Source organism: Solanum tuberosum, unplaced genomic scaffold (genome assembly GCF_000226075.1).
Source record: "Solanum tuberosum cultivar DM 1-3 516 R44 unplaced genomic scaffold, SolTub_3.0 scf00197, whole genome shotgun sequence".
Lineage (NCBI taxonomy): Eukaryota > Viridiplantae > Streptophyta > Magnoliopsida > Solanales > Solanaceae > Solanum > Solanum tuberosum.
In genome coordinates, this window is record NW_006239125.1 from 261,267 (window position 1) to 285,389 (window position 24,123).

Here is a 24,123-nt window from a genome sequence, read left to right on the forward strand (position 1 = left end):
GGCTCGGGTCGTGACACCAGCAGCCCTCATCACCGAATGACTATGAACAACAACAAATTCCAACACTCAAACCCACCACCACTGCTGCCCTAATATCAACCAAACTTTCCAAGTGATCCCCACCAATTGTCGATGACGATGGAAACTCCAAACTACATTTGGCGCCATCCGGCATTTCAATACCTTACCAATCCTCTGACCCTCTTCAATCAGAACTACATAACCCAGAACACACATCTCTTGTCAGCATTTCCTCAAGCAGTTGAAATCTCTTTTGCAACTATAGAAGGGATAACCAACTTGCCACCAAACCAATTTAATCCGACTTTTCTTCCAACACTAATAGAGGAGAGGCTTACTGGAAGCCTCTTACGACTAGCTGCAATCCAACTGGAACTTGCTCAAAAACTGACAACTTTGGAGTTCTATCACCTTCTCCACTAACTAGCATGGCTCTCCAACTTGAACATGCAGCACCTCCAACTTATACACCAACTCAATTGCTTTGTGAACTTCTCCTTACAACTAATTATGGACATGGAGGGAACAACCTACTACAACAACAAGACCACTCTCAACGAGGAAGAAGACAACATGGAGAACCAGGTTTTACCCCAAATGCCGAATCATTATCCCCTATACATTTGAGAATGAATCACTCAACGAAAGAAGAGGAACCAAACATCCCAGGGAAATACATTCAAGCATTGTATCTAAGGAATTCCCTAACAGTAGATTTGCAACAAAATATAGAAAGGAAATTCCTAGTCAAAGTCCCAAAGGAAATCACAATGATATCCTTGAACATATGCTACTACAACTCCAATGCACCACTAAAATATGTGACACTGATTATTCCAACAATGAAGGACAAACAACCTTTGGAGGAAATGGAAGCAGAATCGAGTAACTCCAGGGTGAACCTGGAGGTGACATTGGCACTAGGAGGGATCCCAACAACATAAGAACAAATATCAATGAAGATACTTCTATGGAACTGTAGAGGCGCCCATAATATAGGTTTTATGTGCGAGCACTTCTAGATTGCAATAATCCTACTGTACTAGCTCTTACTGAAACTAGAATGGAGGACCAAGATACATTACTTCAGGCACTGGATTTCACTGATGTTATTCAAGTCCTAGCAACAGGATATATTCAAGTGGAATTGCTCTTTTTTGGAGGAGCTCATAGATCACAATTGAACCATACGTTCTAACCGAGCAAGAAATTCACTCAACTATTGAGGTAAACTCCAAGACTAAATTTTACTTTTCTATAATGTACGCAAAAAATAAACATAGTTATAGAGATATACTGTGGAATAGTCTAAGAAACATAGCAACTACTATAAATGGACCTTGGCTTGTATGTGGGGATTTCAATGAGGCAACCAATGTTTCCGAAAAATTAGGAGGAAGACTGATTAATAATACTAAATGTTCTTCCTTTATAAGATGCCTAGACGACATGGGAATGATAGATCTTTGTTTTTCGGGCTAAAAATTCACTTGGACCAACAAACATAAAAATAAATCGACTCTCATTATGGAAAGACTTGATAGATTTCTTAATAATCATGAATGGCTAACCTTGTTTCTTGACTCTAATATATACCACCTTCCTCGTACTCACTCGGACCATTGTCCCATCATATTAAATTTCTCTAAAAACTATCGTAAGACTAACAAACTTTTTCGATTTGAAACCATGTGGCTCCGACACCCAGACTTCCCAAACAAAGTCAAAAGCCACTGAACCAAGATGATGACTATGAAAAAAATCTGATAGCTTTCACTAATGCTGCAAAGAAATGGAATAATGAAACTTTCGGGAACATCTTCAAACAAAAGAACGATCTTTTAAAGCACCTTAACGACCTCGAACTTATGAATATCGACCATAAAAAGCCTTTTCATTATGATTTAGAGAATATGCTCACCAACGACTTCAACGAAATCTTTAAAAGGGAAGAAGTTATTTGGAAATTAGAGTCTAGAGTCCAATGGATCAATGAAGGAGATTCTAATACTAAGTTCTCTGATATCTCCACAACTAAGAATATACGTAGAAATATAATCATAGGTCTTAACGATTCAGTAGGAAATTGGACGTTCGATCCTATAAACATTAATGAGACAATCATTCATCACTTCCAAAAGATTTATACTACTGATCTAAACCATAGCTCCCTCCCTGCTCCTACTGTTTGTCAAAACTCCATCTCTCGAGAGAATAGTACCAATATAGGAAGACCTTTGACTAGAGAAGAAATTTAAAATGCCATTTTTTCCTTTCAACCCCTTGAACCCCCAGGACCAGATGGCCTTCACCCACTTTTCTTCCAAAAATTCTGGAAAGAAACATAGGAAGCAGTAGTCACCACGTGTATGACTGCTTTTAGCATTTCCTCCATTCTCGCGGAAATAAATAAGACTTTCATCTGTCTCATTCCAAATTTAAAAATCTGGAGCAAATTACTCACTACAGACCCATTAGCTTATGCAACACTATATACAAAACCATTATTAACATCATTGTTAATAGAAATAGACACTACTTAGATGATATCATTAGCCCCCAACAATGCAGCTTCATCCATGATAGACGAGCTTTAGACAACATAATAATTGTTCAAGAAGCTATCTATTCCTTCCAAAAATCCAAAGGAAAATTTGGTAAAATGCTTCTCAAAATCAACCTAGAGAAAGCTTTCGACAGATTAGAATGGTCTTTCATAAGACAATCCCTCATTATTCTAAACTTTCCTAATAATATTATCAAATTAATCATGTCTTGCATCTCTACCTCATCAATATCCATACGTGAATGGCATCTCGACAAAATTCTTCCTTCCATCGAGAGGATTAAGGCAAGGAGACCCGTTATCATCCTATTTATTTATTATATGTATGGAATCTCTCTCCAGACTCATTCACTTCGCTATTCAAGAAAGCCTATGGCATCCCGTTAGAATTGGTAGAATGGAAGTTCATATATCTCACCTTCTCTTTGCAGACGATATTATCCTCTTTGCTAAAGCCGACACTTTAAATGCATCCTCAATAATCCACATCTTCAACACCTTATCGGAACAATCAGGCCAAAAAATGAACTTCAGTAAATCCTCAATTATGTTTTCAACAAATGTTAGCCTTCAAGATAGAAATGACCTTTCCACAATGATGAATATTCGGCAATATGAGAAAATGGAGAAATACCTAGGACTACCTATAACAAATCATCATTCGAAAAGTCTTGATTATCAATACATTATAGACCATATGAATAAGAAGCTTAGTGGATGCATGTAAAACTCGCTTCCTTTCTCTAGCGGGAAGAACCATTCTTATCAAATTCGTCCTTTCTACTATTCCCACATATGCAATGCAATGCAACTTACTGCCCCAAATTACTATAAACCATATTGATCGTATCCAACGGAACTTTCTTTGGGGATTAACACCGAAAAAGAGAAAACTTCATTTAATAAATTGGGATGCTTGTACCACCCCTATAGATCAGGGGGGCTTAGGACTCAAAAACACTAATGGGAAAAATATATCCTTACTAGCTAGTTTACATTGGAGATTTCTAAATAACAAACGATCGTCTTTCGGTAAAAGTTCTGTCCAAAAAATATATAAATAGAAATAATAGAACTTTCTCAAACAAATATCATACCTACAACTCCTATATTTGGAAAAGTCTCGTTAAGGCATACCCCCTATTTCATAAAGGGATCTCATGGAACGTGGGTGACGTCACAAAAATCCATCTATAGAATGAAAGATGGATCGAAGGGTCATACACTCTTCGTGAAGTTATCCACAGCCCGATAAATAAGACAGATACTAAGCTTGTAGTGTCGGATATAATGAATAACAATGTTTGGAACTTAACTCATGTCTTCTTTGAAATACCCTGCGAAATTATAAACTCTATTCAAAATACCTATATCCAAGTCTCTACACAAAAAAATGATGTTTATTACTAGAACCAAAATATCAATGGGAAATTTAGCACTAACAACGCCTATAAACTCTTCTTAAAAGCAAATAACGACCTTCTTATAAGTCTTCCAAATACTTATACTTGGATTTGGAAACTCAGGACTTTAAACAAAATAAAATTCTTTATTTAGCTTCTTCTTCTCAATAAACTCCCTACCTCCTCCTCACTTTTTTTTTATATAGAAATATCACCAATCACAGAAATTGTATTAGTTGCCCTAATAGAGATGAAACTACTATTCGCATCTTTGCAAGCTGCCATGTTGCTACTACAATCTGGAATAAGTTCAACATAAATATAGATAGTAATGACTTTGACAACAATATTATCTATCGCCTATGCCACTCCAAGACCATGTCCAGAACTAGAAACAATCTTAGAATGCCTACAACCATTCTAACACCAATTATTTTTTGGAATATTTAGAAAACAAGAAATAGTAACGTGTTTAAACCTCACCCTCCAAATAACATTACCAAAATAATTCAAAACATATCTTTTTCAAGCACTTTAATTCCTTCATATTTCTAATCCTTCGAAAAAAAATCATCCAAAACAATCGATCCCTATCACATGGTCTAAACCCCCTGATGAATACTTCAAGTTGAACATTGACGGATCTTTTGAGCCTAAAACAACGAATGGAGGTATCGAAGGAGTAATAAGGAACCAAGCAGGAGAGTGGATAACAGGGTTTGCTTGTAAAACCAAAGTGGAAAGTGTGTACCATGCATAACTATTAGCCTTATTACATGGACTGACTCTTGCTAAAGAAAAAATATAAAACATTTATTGGTGGAAACAGGTACTACTAAACTCTCTAAATAATGATAATGCTATATACTCACATATCTGTGCTGACTGCAGGTCATTGCTCCAACAACTGGACGAACCATCATTGAATCATATACCGAGGGAGGCTAATGGAGTAGCTGACGAACTAGCGGAATACGGAAGGAAGTCAAATGATCCAACTATGACTCTAAATTATGTTTATATTTTTTATGCATCTCCTTCCCTCGTTACGACTTGTCTTGATAGAGATGCTAATGAAAATGTCTCATATAGAACCGTTCCCTTTTGTATGGATGAACCTTAGTATTAAATAAAATCCCTTCTTCCTAAGGAAAAAAAAAGAGATACTTATTTTGCCACATTAACATTTTATTTTTAGTAGATACATGTTTTGAATTATGCGGGTAGATGACTTCTATCGCATAACATTTTTCAATCGTGCCATACAGCAACAAGATTTTAGGGTTTTACATAAACCCTATCAAAATTGGCATCAACACTCTATTTGGCTTTGCCTAAATCCATCAATGGAGGCACTAAACGAATGTACTGCGAATTAGGTTGTGTATTTACATCCATCGAAGGCCAAAAAGGTTGAGGCCGCTGTTTATCGCGAACTCAGCTCTCTTCTTTTCAAGTAATTCCTTCTCATCGTATTCACTACTCTTTCAAACGCTTGATTGTTGTTTTCAATTTGAAGTTGCAGATTATGAGTTTTGTGCTTCTCTCATTGAATCTATAAGCGAATTTAACAACAATAAAAAAAAGTGATTTTTTTTTTGTATGAGAAATTTGGTGAATGCTGCATTCTTACTGTGAAGTTAATTAGTTGATGATGCCTGTTTTAATGGAGTGTTTATCAATCCACTTTTAGGTAATGCCCATTTTTCTTGTCAGAACAAGGCTTGTCTAGACCTTCCATGGTGGCGGAGCCAGAATTTTTACCTTTTCAAAATTGAGAGAGGTAAACACACAAACTATCAACATCTACATATAAACATAAAAAATAATTTCAACCATGTATAAATAGTTCCGGGACGAAGCTACGGTATCCCTTCGTCGAAAAATTACACTATATTTGACTTTATATTGGTATATCTAATATTTTGGACACCCTAAAATACCAAAGAAACCCGTAGCACAGTTGGCTAGAGCCCTCACATAAGCACACGCTGCCTCGTTTCGACTCCTTGCATGCGAGTTTCCTCTTTTTTCTTTAATTATTGTGGCCTTCTTGAATTTAATAATAAAATAAACATGTGGCTTGGTGATAAACGGTGTCAAAATTGTGTCGAACGTCCCAAGTTCGAATCTCATTTTTCACCTTTTTGTGGTTTCCTTATTTTTACTCTCATCATTTTTATTTACCAAAATTTGGACACCCTTCGTGAAATTCCTAGCTATGCCACTGATTAGTTCGAACCCCCGCCATAAGCTGGCTCCGCCCCCGCTTCCCCATATGTGAGCTTTGTGTAGCCGGCTGCGAGCAAGCATTAAAAGAGGAGAGTTGTGGTAGGTTGACTGCTGGGATAAATATAGTCATAATATGATGAATCCTGGTTCTTGTTTAGAAAATAAAGAGATGGCATGCTGGATAATTGCAATTAATGAACTAGAGAATTATATCACTTTCAAGAATGGCATACTAATCTTGAAATTTCTTAAGAAAGGATGTATGGATATTTTCTTGTATACATACTTTGATCTCTTGATAATTTTCTCAGATGAAGATCACCACTAAAATTAATGAACATCAGCTACATCCACAGTAACATTTGACAGTTGTTTGTAAATGAAAATGTCTCAATGAAACAGTTAATCATATATATGATTGGAGAACAAATATTTTAATGAATTGTATGAGAAAGGATGAATTACTTACTCTGTCTGCAAAAAGATTTTGCCTATGGCTACAGCTGAAAAGAGGTTGGAGAAACTCTTCCTGGATTGAAGATTAGAAAACATCCACAATTTCACACCCAAAAAGCTTGAAATCATTAACTGCTATCTAGAATGAAATAGAGTTGCTTCATAGAACTATCTGAATCTTCAGAAACATATCCAAGGTAAAACATGTTGTTTCTTTTGACATTCAATCTTAGTAAAACAGTATAAAAGATTGTACATTTTGAAGCATGACAAGATCATAAGGTGCTGGGCTCTAAAACATTAGAGTATACGTGTTGAATTACTATACCGTTGGCCTTTTCAGAAGGACAAAAAGTAGGAAGGGAAATAGGCAAAGAACTAGAGAAAAAAATAACTATTTGCTTATCCAAAATTTACTATTTTAATACCTCACCGAGGCAAACACCATAACTTTCAGTGTTACTTTTTGTTGATGCATTGTTTCAACTGCCAAGTAATTCAATTTTCTTTGTTTCACTGCTTCTTTGTGTTAAAGCTCATGCATACAAACAACTATTTCTTAAATGAGTTAGATACAATGTTTTGCAGTCATATTTGATGGTTTATTACGACGTGTTCAACTATATTAGTGCCCTCAACTGTCAACATCTCTTGCTACACACAAGTTCTTAACTAAGTGTTAACTTTCCGATGAAAATATCTTGTGAATAAGACCATCATCAATTATGGAGCTGCTTAGTTTCTTGTATAGGATATATAAGGCCTCCGCATCATTCACAATAACTGCAACAAAACATCAAAGAACCTAAGATGCTAAATTCCACCTTAAAACAAGTACTTATGGATAGTAACATATAGTAGTAGCTATCAACATCATACAAGTTCCATTTTACTCATTATTTGCTGGAAGATCACAAAATCAAGAAGACTTCTCACATCAGTTAGGGAATTGCTTGAAGTAGCTAGAATAAATAAAATAATTCACAGTTACTTGAAGGAAGGATAAGATACAAAGTGAGCTCAGGTTACAAGGTCATGAACAGGGCTCCTCTAACCCTCAATTGGCCTTGGAGACAAATCTGGAAAGCCAAAATCCACTCAAGGTGGCATGCTTCACTTGGCTGCTAGCAAAGGAGGCAGTACTAACATATGAGAATCTGAGGAAACGAAACAACATTCTGGTGACACATTGTTGTTTATGTGGGGAGGCAGCTGAGACAGTTAGGCATTTGTTCTTACATTGCAAAATCACTTATCAACTGTGGAAGATTTTCATCAATACTCAGAGGCATTCAATGGACAATGCCTAGCAAGATTGTTGACACTCTCTCAAGTTGGCAGGAAGCAGGAATTGAGGCAAAGAACAAAAGTTATTGGAGGACAATTCCAGCAAGCATCTGGTGGACCATTTGGAGAGAAAGGAATGCTAGAAGCTTTGAGGATAGAAGCAGATCCCTACAAATGATCAAAATAGATTGTATTTTGTTATTATGTTTTTGGTGTACAAAGAGTTCCCCTGTAGATGCAGAAGCAATCCTAGAAGTATTAGATTCATGCTAGGCTTGCTGTTTTTGTTCCTAGATTTTTATACGTTTTTGTAAAGGGGCTTTCAGTACTTATGTTTATAATACAAATCGTTAGCTTCTCAAAAAAAAAAAGAAGGTTTCTGAATGCATTTCAAATACAACATAAATGCTTTAAATAACAGCGCATCACTGTCCAATATAGAATTTAAAGTTGGTTTTCTTTTTGCTTGCATAGTTCCCATGTTGGAAAGGATGTTGTTGAGGTCTTGAGGATATATCCTGCTCTTTTTTTTTGTGAATTGTCCTCTATTGAATGAAACATTTTCAGTTGTATGTTCAAACTATCCAATTGGTGAAGTATCTAGATCATTGCACACCTCTTCCCAGAACAAGTGAAGGGGGAAAGAACATGGGAAAATATCACAAGGACATCAAAACAACAAATTTATTTAACACTAATTTAGATTAATAGAGGCCCAAGTGGCATTCTTAACTCACAACAAGTCTCAGAAGCAAGAGTATCATAGGCCTTAAGCAGATATCTAGTTTTCTTCAAACAAAAGTAGTTCTCTAGAGTATGCATAATCCAGCAGAGGACTTAAAAGGCCACAGGTTGAGATCTTCACCTGTCACAATCCAACAGAAAAATTAAATACCGATGCCTTCAAAATACTAATGCTTTCCAGAACCCCTTTTTTTTTGTATAACCACCTGGTATCTGAAGCCCACTGGCCCAACTAATTCGGATTCGTGTTACGTATGGCCCATTAAGGAGGGAAATGCTCCATACTAGGGGTTTCTCTATTCCCGAGCTCAAATCCGAGACCTCTGGTTAATGGGTTGAGGGATCACAACCATCCCACCACATCTGTTGGTGGTGCTATTCATAATCTAGGTATATTAAAACTCAGAAGAAATGATCACAACCTCAGTCTTAGAGAAGGGCCATTCTGATCATTTGTAACACATAACTTAGTGCCTCATGTGTACTAAGGTTCAATTAACCAGTTCTAGTTCCAGGGAAATGCTAATTTAGGTACCTCAGCAGTCAGCGCATCAGAGGTCACTGCTTCTAATCCAAAATAAGCAGAAGATATTCTCCATGCAATTCATGCTAATTGTACATGTGTTCAAGAATTTTAACTGTTACAATAGCATTTAACAGGAAGCTAAGAGACCATGTAACCTGGAATAGTGCAATTTGCTACTTTTTATTTTAGTTTTTTATAACCTCTAAGAAGTATTCGGAACCTACTAGCGATTATTTCAAATTCATGCCATGTGGACCCATTAATGGGACATGCTCTCCTACCTGGATGTACTTCTAAAAGGGTAAGAGGTTGCATTACATCTCTGCAAGTAGTTAGGGATTGAGGTCTGACTGATTATTACATTTTTTGATCAGTTGATGTGTTGTTGATTAATTGAATGATTGATTGTCAATGGATTGTGCAAGCAATTTACTTATTCAGCTTGTTCAATCAATTGGATAGATTATTGAGTATATTTAGGGAGGTATCCGATAGCCGTTGTTGTACTGCTTGTTTTATTTTGGCTTGACTATCCTGCTATTTAAAGCTCCTACTTTTCATGGGTTAATATTTTCCTTCTCTCTTTCTTCTCTTCCCTCCCCCATTATCACTTAGGAATTTGGTGTTTGAGTGTATTTGAACTTCTGCTCCACTTGTTTCTTAGGTACTTTTGTTCATAAGGTTCCTTTCTTTTTACAGGTTTAATGAAGCTTTAGATGGTGTGGTGTTGACTTATGAACCGAAGTTCAGTAGCAATTTGGCTAAAATTCTTCCAGGAATTCACCCTTATTTTGGTGTGAGATTTGAAGCAAAGTTGCTAAATGCTATTAGGTAGTCCTACAACTTAATTCTTATTTGCGTAATATCATGTGAATTCAAACACATTATGTTTTTTTTGGTTATAGAATTGTACTCTAGGTCAGTTATTTTCCAGGATTTTCCTTTTTGGAGTGAGGTTGGAGTAATGCTAAAGTAATGGCAGTTTTCTTAATTTCACCACTCTCATTGTTCTCCCTTTTTCAGAAACTCAAAGCTCAACTCCCCACCCTGGATATATTAATATATAAATGTTTAAGAGTGTAAGTCAAAGGTATAATATTGTAAATTCTTTTGGGTTGACGTGTTTCTTTAATCCTTCTTTTGATATTGATCTTTTCAGAAGGTGAGGTCGTTAAAGTTGGCCAACAGTCTATTCACATAATTGTTCTTGGTTTATCTTCTGCCGTCATCGCAGATGAGGACATTCAAGAAGATTTCAAGTATAAAATTGTAAGCACTTTGAACTAATGACCTTCAGTTGAGATATAGATTTTGATACTGATTTGTCTTTGAATATGTTTTTCTTTTTATAGAAACACGGGAAAGAAGTTTTTGTCAGCAAATCTCACAAGAATCACAGGATCAAAGTGGGAACTACTCTACGATTCGTAGTCAAGAAGTAAGATTATCATTCATATTTCTTTTTTGAGCTGTGGAAATTCTTTTCCTGCATGTATACACTTGGAATTAACTTTCAGCCTTGATTATTTGCTTTCCTCTAAAATAGGGATCGATACATAGCAAAATAATATAAAACAAAAAGGAACGGAAGCATATATGCAGTTTTTTTGGTCCAGTGACAAGTTATATAGGTATACCAGTTTGCTTTCAAGGCAGCACCTTGAATTTGAAAGAAGGTACTTGTCTTTGCGTCGCAGAGTAGTCTTGGTTAATAGTGTTGTTTTTGCCCACTTATGTGATGTCCCTGTTTCCCTTGTCTTGTAAGGTAAGGGACAAAATTGATGCTTTAAGAAGAAAATTCATCTGACAAGGTAACAAAGACAAAAAGGTTATGCATTTGGTTGATGGGAAGTCTCTGATCACCACTAAATCAAAAGGGGGACTTGAAATTAGGGACTTAAAAGCTCAAAGTATTAGTCTACTGCTGAAATGTATATGGAGGTACAGTTTGGAAGAAAATAGCTTATGGAAAAGGGTAATTCGTGGCAAATACGCCCTAGAAGGGATGTTGTGTACTAATTCTGTCAACAGCGCAGACCATATGGTGTAGGGGTATGGAAGTCCACCAGACTTTACGGGGACACCTTCTTATCTAACTCTAAAATCTTCAGGCTGGCAATGGAAGAAAGACTTTCTTCTTGACAGACAACTGGAACATGGATGCTTAAAAGAGCTTTTACCTGATTTATACAGCATTACAGCTTCACCAAATGCTAGTTTGAGCACAGTTAAGGGACAAGAGGGGGTTGATCAGATGGCAAGCACCCTCCACCTCCAACTCTGAGGTTGTGAGTTCCAGTTACCAGGGGAGACAAAAAGGTGGAAGCTTGTAGGGACGGGTAATAAAATAAATTAAAAAAGGGAATCTTAGTAGCTCAGTTGGTTGTCTAGATACCTGAACTTTCACCTTGTTTGTGAGTGTTCAATTTCCCACCTTGTAATCCCCTTTCCCATTTCCCCTTAACCTCAATTTAACCAAAAAAAAGAACAAACCACAGTTAAGGGGCTGCACGGATGGAATATCAACTTCAGGAGGGTCCTCAATGATTGGGAAATAGAAGGTGCACTGGAGTTATTTTAAGGCTTTGAAGGATTTCCATTAGATATCAGAAGCAGTGGACAAACTTCATTAGAGGTGAAACAAGGATGTGATTTTCAGTCAAATTTGCCTGTCTAACAGTCAGCCATTCTGACCAACAGATTGATGATTGACCATGGAAGTAAGAAAACTAATGCTCCTACAAAGGTTCTATGTTTTTCTTGGCTGGTGGCAAGATAGGCTTGTTTGACTCAAGAAAGGTTAAAAAGAAGGGGCTTCCAGTTGTGTCCTAGGTGTCTTCTTTGTGGTTCAAACATAGAAACTAATAGTCATTTTGTTTCTTCATTGCCCTTTTACTTATCAGCTGTGGCAACTCTTTCTTAACATTGTGGGATAAAATGGTGTATACCTGCAAACACTGTTGATCTCTTTAAGAGCTGAAATACTATGGGAGGTATAGTTAGACAGGATAAATGTTGTTGATTCATGCTTGTATATGGTGGTCAATTTGGAGGAAGAGAGATTCCAGAGTTTTTGAAGATAGGAGCAGTCATTTGCAGATGATTAAGATGGTATCTATTGCTGTTTCACTTTTGGTGTAAAGAATGTTCAATAGAGGAGGATTCTTCAATAGACTTGGTAGGGCAACTGTAATTAGGTACGCTTTTTGCTGGTTTTGGGGATCTGTCCTCTGTATATATGGCTTCACTAGTGCTCTTAATATTAATACTAATGTTACCATTATAAAAAAAAGGTCTTTTTCTGCCTTCATTAATCATTACCTTCAACCCTTTGGTTCATGAAATTAAAGGTTCTAGCTAATGTAGTACATATAGCAAAAGAGGAATATCAGAAGTATATCCTTCACACTACCATGTTAAAATAACCTGCCCACTCTGAAAATATATAAAAAAAACATACATGTAAGAATGTAATACATAAAGCTCTAGTTGGAAAAGGAGATTAGTGAAGGTGCTGGGTAAAAATATCATAATTCTGTTGGGACACATGCAAACCATTGTGTGATATTTTCCAACAACCATATGTTCCAACATAAAAAAATACAATAATAACCATAACCATTAATATATTAGCAGTCCCTAAGATTGTCATATTAGATTACATTAATATATAAGCAGTCAGTCCATAAGATTTTCATATTAGATAATACATTAATCTATTCAATCGTAACCATAACATTTTCATATGAAACTATGAAGTTTGATTTTTTAGGTCTACGCAGTCATGGGTCTTCATTGTTACTAACATAGCCACTCTGAACCTTTGAAACCCCATAATTCCATAGCACTGAAGCATATCTCATGTGAAGGGATTGAGCAACAATCCTAGAAGGTGGTACTTGTAGTCCATCACTTAGAAACTCAGCAACAAAAAGTCCACCATCCTTGCATCATGTATTAAAAAATAATATCACATTTGTAAATGGTAAAAAAATAAATAAATGGTAAAAAAAAAAGTGATACGTACCGACTATCACTTGCTTGCTAGGCAATGTCAACAACGTAGTTGACTTCAAATGGGTGAGAACTGTTCTTGCCCTTGTAAGATTCAAGCGCTGACCAGTCATGTCGGTCTTTTTGCTAAAAAAAGTCACTATATTGAAGGTACTTTGGCAACATTGTAGCCTGCTTTTGATTCTCACTTGACAATTTTCTACTTCGGTTTCTCCACGACGAGGACATTGAATCATACACATTTATGTATCGTTCCTTCAATACAACGACCACTAGGACCCAATGAAACTTCCCATCATAATTACCTGGACATAAACCTCATTTGTCAGGTGCCAAGGCAGCCCAACGGCTATACTAAACCTTTTGATAATGTTAACAACATTCTCCTTATAATTAGAAACAACATTGGCCTTGTCGATGTATGTTCTGAAAAAACAATTAACGATGATATATCGATATTGTTGTGATTACTTAATAACTTCAACTTCTTCCATAGATAGTTAAAAATTACATCCACATGCATAACTTATGTATCAATTATTTGTATGTATCAGCAGGTGTTAATCAAAAGATAAGTGGACATAGTTATACCTCATCATTCCAACACTTGTTGGGTTGGGACATTAGGTAGAACCAGTCCTTCGTCTTCAGAGATGTAACTACAAAATCTAGCTGTTCGAATCCAAGACACGAGCATTTAGCTATGTAATGCCCATCCTTGTCTTTTCTGTAATTGTGTAAAGATAATTAATTAATGGATATCAAGAACATTAATAATAGTTGACTGACTTACTTTTATGCATGTTGCTTGTCAAGACCCTCACGTATCCATTCCGAGAACAATGAGATTAGTTGAGTTGGACCCTCGTCGAAAATGTTATAACCTTGAAATGGATATTGTTGCCGCACATCAGAATTCAGAATTGGCTTTCTCCTTTCCTTTTGAGGTTGAGCTAGATAGTGGAGCAGCAGGACTTGATATTTTTCTCTTTTTGATATTAGATAGTGATCTGGAAATAGATTTTTTCAACTTCCTAAACTTCAAATGTTGTGCTATCTTCTTTGATAGAAGGATATTAGATGTCAATTCCTTAATAGTATTTGTCAATTCCTTAACACGAATAAGAGAATAATCATGTTTATATTGGCATCCTTTGCATCGACAGCAAACACATTTGTTGTTAGAAGAGGAAGCAGCAAAAGATTGAGCATTTGTTGTGCTCATGGTGGACTCTATGGAAAGAAATGAATTCTAGATGTTTTGAGGACAAGAGCAACAACATCAAGAAGATAAGGATGAATTGCCTTAGTCTTTTGTACTTTTGGTGTAAACAGGATATGAGGAGGGATATAAAACTTTTTATTGATTTCATAGGAAATTTGTAATCTCCCTAAGGGTAGGTTTTGTTATGCTCTGATGAGACTTGTGAATACACGGTTACCCTGATCTCAAAAAAATAAAATTGTTTGCTACAGATCCTATTTATTGGTTAAGATTGGTAATCTGTTGCTACAAATGACTCATCTGTTCCAACATATATGTAAGTCTCCGTGAAAGATTACCTTACAAACTCATATTTTTTATTAAAGGTTGTGCATCCATGACTTGTCCCAACAGAAAAAGAGTTGCAAATATCATTCCTTGTTACTCAAGCATTTGTTGAGACGCTATTTGATCCTATGGTGGATATAGTTAAAAGGGAATTGGTTGGAGCAACAACCATCAAAAGAGAAAGAGTTTATGCTGGTCAACTTGTTGTTTTTGATGAGGATATGATTAATGCAGCTGTAAGGGCTGGTGTTGGTGCTGAAAAAAGTGGTGGGAAGAAAAATTGTTGGTGTTGGTGGTTCTGAAAGAATGTTGACACCTTTTTCTGGGGCTGAAAAAAGTGTTGGGGCTACCTCTTGTAATAAATGTTTTGGCTTTCAATGTGGTAAGTGGTAAGTGCTAGAGAAAAGATTATGATGTTGTCAAGTGTCTTCAAACATTGACCGAGGCTGTGAAAGAATTGACATCCAAGAGGAGTGTCATTCCATCATGGAAGCTTCAGGATCCATATACTCTACATGTTAAGAGGAGAAGAAAATTGTTTGTCAAGGCAATATAAAATATGGAAAAAAAAAGTTATTGGAGAATTGTCAATGACCATAAGAGAGAAGTCGGTGCTTAAGAAGGTGAATATTTACAAGTTCGTGCCTTCAGCTATAAAAGGCTACTTTGTTGGCACTGATGGAAACAAATGATCGCGAATTCTACTCCATGCATTATCTTGATGAAAATGATTTTAAGAACATGACTAGTATGAATTTTTGGTGGTAGGACTTGTTAAGTTTTCTCCAATAACCTTCAATTTATAATGTTTGTTTTATCTTTTCAATTATTACTAACTAAAATTAATTGTTATTTCAGTAAGTTCTTAGCCTCATGCGGGAGAGGCATATCAGATTCAATGAGCACTATGATTTCACGGATAGAATCATGGATCTCAACTTCTATGGTTACTTCATAGACAAGTTCAAGATAATGAGCGAGGAAACAACAACAGCTGGTGGCAGAACCTTAAAGCAGTTACTTGCTGAGTTTGTATGGCAAGATGATGCCGTTGACTATGTTAGAGGGAAGAGACCATATCCTGGTGGCATGGATTGGATAGGGGCAAAGAGGATTCTTGCAGTCATGAACTCAGGGAAAAAACATTTTGACTCTTGAGATCCTCTTGAACGAGGGAGTCAGTAATGTTTATGACTGCAACATTGGTTAGCTATTAATAACTTTAAACTGGTGTAATAATATAGTTAAAAGAGGTGATGTTTTGGTTATATAATTTAGCAGAAAAATAGAAAAAATATGTATTCTATCATTGAGAGTGCTACACTGCCTCTGTTATGACCAGAATTATATAGATAGATATAGATTTTCAATGGTCTGTAGAATCCCCAATTTGTTGGGTTGTCTGCATAAATGATTTCCTGAATTTGCATGTGCCTTAATTATTGCTGTGGTTACATAGTAATTCTTACAGTGTTTCTATTACTGAATTTCAATGCTCTTTTGCTTCTCCTTTCAGTATGCATTTTACATTTTTGGTTTAACTTTAAAGGATGAATTAGACCTGACATCGTGCTTTTTATTTGTAGTTTTGATGAAGAGATACTACACATATGTGGGTCTTTCATTCCAGCTAACACAGGAAATGTTCAATAGTTGGAAACGAAGGCAGAAGAGTCTCAAGCTTACAGGTTTGTGAACTGTGAAATTTCTATTCACTTATTTCAGTCCATCACTTTGCCTCATGCATTTTTCTGATACTGCAGCATTACAGAAAAGAGGTTAGGCAACAATAGGGCTGCTGAATTGCTTGAGCCTGATAACTTAGTACCTTACTGGGAAAAGCTGAAATCTGAAAATCATATTAAGAAATCGAGAAGATCTAAAAGCAAAGACAGCTGAATGTGCTAATTGTATGCATTGCATCACGACATTTTTTTGTAAGGTATTCATTTCCTTTTCTTTTTTTTTTGTTTCCATTTCTTAGTTACTCTGCTCACGGTGAGAAATATATTATTGAAATTGTGTATTTACATTGTTACATTGAGACCTATTTATAAACATTACATTAGACTCCTTTTCCAACTAGGATTACTATTCGTATTCTATTATAATTCCTATTCTAAGTAGGATTGTATATATTTATTCATATTCTAACACTCCCCCTCAAGCTGGTGCATACAAATCATATGTACCTAGCTTGTTACAAATGCAATTATACGAGCATCGATGAGGGACTTGGTAAAGATATCCGCAAGCTGATCATTTGACTTCACAAATTTTGTAACAATATTTCCTAAGAGTATCTTTTCTTTGACAAAGTAACAGTCAATCTCAATGTGCTTAGTCCTTTCATGAAACACTGGATTTGATGCGATATGAAGGGCCGCTTGATTATCACACACAAGTTCCATCTGACTGATTTAGCCAAATTTTAGCTCTCCCAGCAACTGTCTGATCCAAACTAGTTCACAAGTTGTTGTAGCCATTGCTCGAAATTCTAGTTCTGCACTAGATCGAGCAACCACACTCTGTTTCTTACTCTTCCATGACACCACATCTTGGTGGCTCCCGGGTGAATGGAATACCGAGAACTATGTGCTTCTGACAAGATCTGTTCCCTCAAGTCATCAACATTAGGAACACACAAACGACCTTGATATCTAAGTACACCATCGAGAAAGCCTCTACGGACTTTCTAAGCACCGTTTCTTTCAATTCCACTAAGGTCGGATCAAGACATTGTTTAGCTTTCACATTCGTCACAAAAGATGATTCTAAACCATTGTGGACCATAACACCACCCTTGGTAGAGTCTACTAACTGAACACCCAATCGAGCCAATCTATGTACATCTCATACCAATTCTTTCTTATCTTCTTCTATATGGGCAACACTACCCATTGATAATCGGCTAAGAGCATCCTTTACTACATTCGCCTTACCGGGGTGATAGAGAACACTCATATCATAATCCTTAAGCAACTCAAGCCACCTTCTTTGGCAAAGATTCAAATCTTTCTGATTAAACACATATTGCAAACTCTTGTGGTCGGGAAACACATCTACGTGAACACCATACAAATAGTGCCTCCAAATCTTTTAAGGCAAAAACCACCGCCGCTAATTCAAGATCGTGGGTAGGATAATTCTTCTCATGAACCTTAAGTTGCCTTGAAGCATAGGCAATAACTTTTCCATTTTGCATAAGCACACATCCTAACCCAATTCTTGAGGCATCACAATAAACAACAAAACCATTCGTCCCTTCCGCTAAAGTCAACATCGGAGCGGAAGTAAGTCTATTTTTCAATTCCTGAAAACTCTTCTCACATAATTCGGACCATATGAACTTGGCCTTCTTTTGAGTCAAAGCTGTCAATGGAGAGACAATCGTAGAAAACCCCTCAACAAATCTTCTGTAATAATCAACCGAACCCAGGAAACTTCTAATATCCGAAGGGGATAAAAGGTCTAGGCCAACTCTTGACCACATCCATCTTCTTAGGATCTACCTCAATACCTTTACTTGAAACAATATGACCACCTTAGCCAAAACTTACATTTGCTAAACTTTGCAAAGAGTTGTTGGCCCTTGAGAATTTGCAACACAATCCTCAAATGATTGGTGTGATCATCCTCACTTCTCGAATAAATCAATATATCATCAATGAACACAATTACGAACATATCAAGGTATTGTCTAAACACCCTATTCATCAAATCCATAAAAGCCGCCGGAGCATTAGTCAAACCAAACGACATCACCAAAAACTCATAATGACCATATCGGGTTCTAAAAGCCGTTTTCAGAATATCTTCATATTTCACCCTCAATTGGTGATGACCCGACCTAAGGTCAATCTTAGAAAAGTAACTTGCTCTTTGGAGTTGGTCAAACAAATCATCTATTCTTGGAAGAGGATACTTATTCTTAATGGTCACCTTATTCAATTGCCGATAATCAATACACATGCGGAGTGAACCATCTTTCTTTTTAACAAACAAAACTGGAGCACCTCATGGAGAGATACTCGGTTGGATGAAACCCTTATCCAACAAATCTTTCAATTGTTCCTTTAATTCCTTAAGTTCTACTGGAGCCATTCTATAAGGAGGAATAGAAATAGGCTGTGTATCTGGGAAAAGGTCAATACCAAAATCTATTTCCCTTTTGGGAAGAATACTGGGTAAAACATCTGGGAACACTTTTGGATACTCATTAACAGCGGGGACCGACTCAAGAATAGGGGTTTTGGATCTATCACCCTAACTAGATGATACATGCAACCCTTAGAAATCATCTTTCTAGCTTTAAGACAAGAAATAAATCGACCTTTCGGCATAGAATATCCCCCCTTCCACTCTAGGATAGGCTCATTCGGAAACTGAAATCTGACTACACGGGTTCTACAATCAATAGAAGCATAACAAGAGTGCAGCCAATCCATACCAAGGATAACATCAAAATCTAGCATATCAAGCTCTACCAAATCGATAAGAGTAACTCTATGGGACAAGGAAACGGGACACTTTCTATAGACCCTCTTAGAGTCTTAGCCACAATAGAATCACCAACAGGAGTAGAGAGAGAAAAAGGATCTAACAACACATCAGGAAGCACATCAAATCTCATAGCCACATATGGCATCACAAAAGACAAGGTAGCACCGGGATCAAGTAAAGCATAAACATCAAGTTGAAAAACTTCCAACATACCGGTAACCACATCGGGAGAACCCTCTTGATCACCACGAGTCTGAAGAGCATAGAATCTATTTTGCTTGGGAGCACTAGTACCCGAACTACTTGGACCGGATGAAGGATAGGGTTGAGCCCTACGACGACTATCTCCCTCATTCTTAGCAACTGAAGGATAATCCCTTATCTTGTGGTCCATCTTACCACAACCAAAACAAGCATTGGAACCTGTTAGACATTTGTCCTCATGCCTTCTATCACACTTAGCACAATTTGGCAATGAAGACCCACTACCACCTCCTTGAGGTTTAGGGTTAGACACCCTCTCTTTGTTGAACTTAGGAGCATTAAAGGAACCTTGCTCGGAAAACCTTTGTCGATACCTAGGACAATCATGTCCATCGAACCTTGCATAAGAGAAATTACCATCACCGGTTCTAGACCTCTTTGTCTCCCTAGACCTCTCCTTAAGTTCCTCCTCTTCAATTTGTTGGGCATGAACCATGAGACGAGAAATATCCATGGCATGGACAAGCATAGTCGTACGACACTCTTTCACTACTAATTCAGACACACCTGAAACAAACTTACTCATCCTTGCCCTAGAGTCGGCAACTATAGAAGGAGCATAATTCGACAATTGAGTGAACCTCAAAGCATATTCTTTCACACTCATGTTCCCTTGTCGAAGATTAATAAACTCAAGCACTTTTTCCTCCCTCGTCTCAAGAGGAAAGAACCTATCAAGAAAAGTGGACTTAAACCTTTTCCATTCTAGGTGACCCGCATCTATCGGTATTGCTTCCTTCCATTGGTTGAGCCAAATTTGAGCAACACCCTTAAGTTGATAAGCGGCCAATTCCGCCTTTTCCACCGGAGTCACTCCCATAATAGTCAAGACCTTGTAAACCTCATCAATGAACTCTTGAGGATCTTCCTCAACCTTAGAACTATAGAATTCTGGAGGATTCATCCTAGTGAAGTCCCACACTCTAGATGCTGCCCTACCCACATTTGGGTTCACGGGGTTCACAACTTCCCTATTGGCTTGGGCCGTCACAGCTTGAGCCAACACTTGAAAACAGTCCTAAACTCTGCATTAGTCACTTGCTCGGCCAAAGGGTCAACCGGAGCTTGAGGAGGAGCTCCTTGACCAATCTCTTCTCCTTCATTCCTTCTAGCAAAAGTTCTTCGAGTAGTCATATCCTGTAGACCATCGGGTAAGGATTAGGAGAGAGATCTTATAGAGTTAAAACTCTATCACATGACTTAGAGTAATGAAGAAGTGAAGTTTCCTAAACATCTTGTAGCCTCTCATTCATAAATGTGGCGTGCTTCACACTCATGAACCAGACTCTACTAGACGTGGTTTTGAGACATCCTAGGACCTCTCTAAACTTTGTGCTCTGGTTACCAAGTTTGTCACGACCCAGGGGTACCTCTCGATGTAACATGGCATACAATACCCCGAGAGGCCTCATATAAGCCACTTAACATTCATAGTCAAGATAATAAAAAAATTGGGAAAATTTAAAACATTTTCAACACAATCAAAGTTTTATAAAATGAAGTGGAAGTCTAGTACACTTGTCTCAAAATCCATCTAAAACAATAGAATCATTGGGACACAGCCCATACAACAATGTTCCAACTTAAAATGAAAAGAGCACAAGGAAATGGTGGCCAAATCCTCGAATGCTATGAGGACTCACCAATCTTCAACCTTGCCTCTACTATGGATCCTAGCCACGGGGATGAGAGTCGGGAACGTTGGACCCTACATTTGGATAAGAAATGTAGGCAAGAGTATGCGTTAGGACAACAATGTACTAAATATGATAGCTTGCATAAACATCAACATAAACATAAGAGTTAGACAACATAAGTCGTAAGGCATAATCAATGAACATAATAGATCATTTCAACATAAAAGGAATACTTCTTGAAGTAACCTCAATTCATCCTTACTCATCATGGAAGGCAAACTCAAGCAACAATCCAAGCTCATCACCTATCATACATATCTTAGCTTATCTTTTATAGAAATGGGAAATCGCCTCTTGCCTTCCTATAAAGGCGCATGGGTATTCGCCTCTTGCCTTACATAAATGGATCATGGGTAGTAGCCTCTTGTCCAACTTATGGGATCATGGGTACTCGCCTCCATGCCCAGCATCATGTGACACGGGTACTCGCCTCCATGTCTTTCTATAAGGATCATGGGTAATCGCCTCCATGTCCAATCATCATTATAGGAACATGGGGAGTCGCCTCTTATTTGATTCTAAGGAATATGGGTAATCGCCTCTTATTCAACTCTAAGGAATATGGGAATCACCTCATATCCTTCTCATTTAGAGGTCATGGATAATCGCCTCTAGCCTCATCAATTTCTTAGTCTTTTAGCTTAGATTCATTTTAGGTGAGCAATCCTTTCAACCTAGAATCATTCAATGTGAGAAAGCCTTTCACATTCATACATAAGCAATTCATGTGGGTAAATCTCTTCCACCTCAATCACATCAAAATCATCAATTAATAACATAAGTTTCACTCTCAAAGCAATACTCATCATATTCATCATATATGCTTCAATCTCAAAGCAATTCATAATGTACCTTATTTATCCTATAAGAATACACCTAAATTCACAAATTCTCCTTTCATGGATCAAAACCCATTTACATCAATTTCAACTTAGAAACATGGGTTAAGCATGGGTACATGTAAATTCATCCTAAAAAACATGTAATCCTATCAATTCATGCATAAACAATCATAACCCAATCAATTGGATTAACATTCATCAGACCCACAACTTTAGAAGAAAACCCTAACTCAAATTGGGGAATTTCTACTTTCAATTGGGGAATCTTAGGGGCTCCATGGATGAAAAGCCATTATACCTTACTATCAAAGCCCACAATTTCTTGAGGGATGGAGACTTGACCTTGACCCTAGCTTCAACTCTTTCTTCTTCTTCAAGTTCTAGAGAGAGAAATATTTTGAGAGGAAGAACTTTGGTTTTTCTTTTCGGTTTTGAGAGAATGACTTGAATGGGTGAGTTTTGGGGGTTAAAATCACTTATATAGGGGTCCTAGGCTTGGGTAAAACGACATAGCTTTGATTCAATTAATTCTGGAAAAGATCCATATACCCCTGAACTTAAAAGTTGTCGAACCACTTCACGAGGGGCACCACGTCCCATCAAGGACCACACGGCCCATTGTGGTGGCCGTGGTCCTTGACCAGTAGCCTGGCTTGCCACCCCTTAACTCTCTCTCCCTTCACGACCCTCTCCACGGTCCGTAGTGGCCTTCACGAGCCGTCAAGTGGCTTGTGGGAGGGTCTCTCTTTTAGGAAGCCTTTTGCTAGCTACTGCCTAGCCCTTCACGGGGCGTGATGATCCTCGTGGGAGGTGAGCACCACTTGGTTAGCTACTGTGAACCACCACGGGCAGCACCACGCCTCGTGGTGCCCTTCACAGCCCGTATGGGTCCTCGTGAAGGTTGCCCAGGCCAATTTCTTTGGCTCATGACCTCGTGAGGTGTTACAGTTCATTTCCTTAGGCCCTTAAGATAAGAATATATTTTCGATGATTTGCTGGATAAATATGAAAGCTTGAGGTGTAGTTAATAGAAAACAAACATAAGTTGATGCTGCTGCATGCTGTTTGTTTTCTGATGGCAGTTGTGAAAGATTTGATGGTTTAGGTGATGGTGGAGGAGAAAGGTCTTAACTTTGGTGACGGTGCTTGTGGCGAGTCCTGGTGGTTGTTGCATGGTGCTAGACTGCTGGTCTCGGAGGAAGAAAACAAAACAAAAGAAGAGATGGTGGAAAAGTAAAGAAGACAGTAAGAAAATAATCTAATAAAAGATGTTAAAAAAGGTTTTTGATATATTTTTTGGCTACTCTCTTTGAGAGTGTAATGTAGTCTCTTCGCCACATAAGCATTGGGGGATAGGATTTCTCTTCAAGATAGCCCAAGGGAGTAACAGGAGATTCACAAAGTATAGGACTGCAACTGAGAATCCAGGGATAGTTCCTTTTTTTTTATCAGATAATTTAGGGGTATTTTATGCCTTTTCCCATCTCAAATCAACTTCCACCCATTAATTTCCAATTTCTTTTGATGCTTTGATATGGCATATTCCCCCTCACCCTCCTTTCTTTTATTATACATGTACTAAACCCCATTACATTATGGAAATTTCTGTAGTACCTCAACTCTCATGCAACCAAATTTCCTTGAAATTCTAAGGCTACTTACATGCATCGAATGTATTCTGTGGTTTGTGCAGAACGGACCGGTAGAGATGGCCAATGTACACTGTTTTTTGTTGTTGTTACTGTTCATGATGGGCAAAGATAATACAGGAGGAAGATGAAACTTTAATTTGCATAATCTATATCAATGTAATCTTCTGATTAAATTTGTGCTGCTAATAGCTTTTACGTACATTTTTTAATCCTAAATTTTGCTCAACTAAATGCTGATATGAAGATTGGTTGATTGTTTATTTCTGCAGATTTTTATGCCACTCTTAATTTGAATTTGGCGCAGTGGGCTGCCTTTTCTACTCTTATCAAGTTTTTTTTTTTGGGTTCCTTGAGTGACAAAATG

General features: G+C 37.3%; 2 long non-coding RNA genes across 2 annotated transcripts; both read left to right on the forward strand.

The window, feature by feature from the left end:
• The first annotated feature begins 3,676 nt into the window (after positions 1–3,676).
• On the forward strand, positions 3,677–10,666 carry LOC107062116 (uncharacterized). The gene is made up of 4 exons (XR_001474427.1): positions 3,677–5,446; positions 9,935–10,066; positions 10,395–10,504; positions 10,588–10,666. It is a non-coding gene; the product is annotated as an uncharacterized lncRNA (long non-coding RNA).
• Positions 10,667–14,845: 4,179 nt separating this feature from the next.
• LOC107062117 (uncharacterized) lies at positions 14,846–24,098 on the forward strand. The gene is made up of 5 exons (XR_001474428.1): positions 14,846–15,424; positions 15,660–16,006; positions 16,388–16,489; positions 16,565–16,743; positions 23,801–24,098. It is a non-coding gene; the product is annotated as an uncharacterized lncRNA (long non-coding RNA).
• Positions 24,099–24,123: the final 25 nt, after the last annotated feature.